At 50.5% G+C, this 2094-nt stretch overlaps 1 long non-coding RNA gene across 3 annotated transcripts in view; it reads left to right on the top strand.

Annotated features, from left to right (window-relative positions):
• The window catches only part of LOC106149506, a 2283-nt gene extending 429 nt beyond the window's left edge, over positions 1-1854 (top strand). Inside the window, exons 1-3 of one of the 3 annotated variants that reach the window (XR_001235740.1) lie at positions 1-31; positions 174-336; positions 564-1854. This is a non-coding gene — a long non-coding RNA (uncharacterized LOC106149506). The remainder of the gene's footprint in view (positions 32-173; positions 337-563) is intronic. The other 2 variants (XR_001235741.1, XR_001235742.1) reach the window with 2 other exon arrangements.
• Positions 1855-2094: the final 240 nt, after the last annotated feature.

The following is a 2094-nucleotide window of genomic DNA, read 5'->3' as shown; positions in this document are numbered from 1 at the left end:
CCGGGCGGAGGGCCGCCTGGACTCGGGGCAGGTAGGTGCCTGGCGGGGCGGAGGCCGAGCGGCCCGCGGAGAGCGGCCGCGGTAGGTGGGTTTCCCTCGGGGACGGAGCCGCGGGCCCGTCGGGTGGCGGAGATCGCGCGCGTCCCGCTCGCCCTTTCCTGTGCCCTTTCAAGGTTGACGCAGTGCCTTGAGAGGCCAACACAGAAGGGTAGAGGAAGCCTCCATGAAACCCGGAGAGGGGCCGAACCTCCTCCCCGGATCCTGTCTGGAGTCACAGCTGAGCCAGAGGAGCGTGCTGTCGGGGCCGCTGCGGTGTGAGGACGGGGTGGGCTTGAGGTTAGCCTGGGCTTCCGCGTCTTGTGGCCAGCACTGTAGCTGGGTCTGGGGTACCGCGTGTCTCCATCACCTGCTGCCCTTGGGCTTGCTTTCAAGACCTAGAAACAGGGAAGGCTAGAACGTGTACCTAAGGCTTTCCTAGAACGCATTGAGACACCTGAGAAACGTACATCAGTGTCCTCTGCTTGTGCAAAGGGTGCTCTTAAAGCTGCTCATTGTTTTTGCAGGTTGAACGCTGCCAGTACAAGCCAGTGAAAGTGGGGTGCGCGCCGCTGGTGTTCCCGCCGGTACCGGTTGTCACTGTAGTTGCAACAGGAAGGTGCCTCTGATGAGGTGAGATACCCTTAAGTGTGCCTGGTGTGGTTAAGAAAGCAGGGAGTGTTGTTGGATGGCGTTTGGCCGTCCAGAAGGCAGGGATCTTCGGTAGAAGAGCACGTGGAACCTTAGTAACAGTGTGACAAGTGCCAACTCGCTTGGGCAGTCAGTGTGAGCTCCAGTGGAGAGGACTGTTGTACAGTGGCATAAATGATGGATCATGAACAGCGCATTAACATGAAGTTTTGTTTCAAACTGCAAAAAAGCGCTAAAGAAACCCATGAAATGTTGAAATTAGTGTACGGCGATGCTGCAGTGACCAGGAAGACGGTCTACAAGTGGTTTGAGCGATTTCGTAAGGGCTGTGAGTCTGTTAACGACGAGGAGAGATCCGGACGCCCTTCAACGTCAAAAACCCGAGAGAACGTTGAGAGAGTGAGCGAAATGATTCGATCGAACAAGCGATTGACTATTAGGAAAATTTCTGAGGATTTGAACATCTCTTACGGTACCGTGCAGAGCATTTTAACAACAGATTTGAACATGAGGCGAGTGAGTCCGAAATGTATCCATACACAGCCACAGGAGTTAGAGCAGTAAGACAGTGCCGGTGGTGACAGGGCAGCATTCCCTTCCATGTAACTCTTACTGACAGAGGTAGGTACTGTTCTCCCGTGTTATCGAGGAAGAATGGTCAGTAGGGAACTCCGGTTCCCCTACCTGTGAGTAGCTCCGAGCAGGGGGCCTCCGATGTGTAACTTTGTAGCTGTGAGTAATGTGATGCCTTGACATTTAATGTCTCTGTAGCAGAAAAAAATTTAGATTAATCCAGTTTGCGGGGAGCAAAACCACAGAGCTGTTAAGGATATAAGCTCTTCAGAGTATTTAATTGCACTGAACCTAGTTTCCCAAAATTTGGACCAAAAGGAGCATCTGTCAGCATGTTAATTTTCTGTATGTATGTGGTATAATAAGTTGTAAAACGGGTTGAAAGGACACAGTAGATTGAGACATCTAAGTATCAGGTGGAAGTTTCCTGATGGAAGAAGTGAAAGTCTGGTAAGATGCCCAGCCCTCTGCGAGTTCATTCCTTGTACTCCCGTCTGCACGTCCAGCAATTTGAGGGTTTTTCCCCATTAAACTGTATGCCAATTACATATAATGCATTTTCCAGAAACTTTGAATAAAGGTATTTTATATTTATTTTGTGTCCTTAATGCTTACTCTGTAACATTGTTCTGGCCTTTTCTAGTTAAACTTAATTTCTATCCCTTACATACTCTGAAACCCATCTTCAGTTTGTTCAGCAAATGTTGCGTGTTGTGGTTGGTGGGACCAGTATGGTGGGAAGGCGTTTGCCCTTTGACAGGCCAGCGGAGGAAGAGCTCTGAAAACACAAGACCTCACATACATAGTTGGGGGAGGAAGGTCTCAGGGAAAGGG

The sequence above is a fragment of the Chinchilla lanigera genome, unplaced genomic scaffold (assembly GCF_000276665.1).
Source record: "Chinchilla lanigera isolate Chin_1 unplaced genomic scaffold, ChiLan1.0 scaffold00046, whole genome shotgun sequence".
Taxonomy (NCBI): domain Eukaryota; kingdom Metazoa; phylum Chordata; class Mammalia; order Rodentia; family Chinchillidae; genus Chinchilla; species Chinchilla lanigera.
The sequence above is the reverse complement of the archived record's forward strand: the minus strand, read 5'-3'. Positions and strand labels throughout refer to the sequence as shown.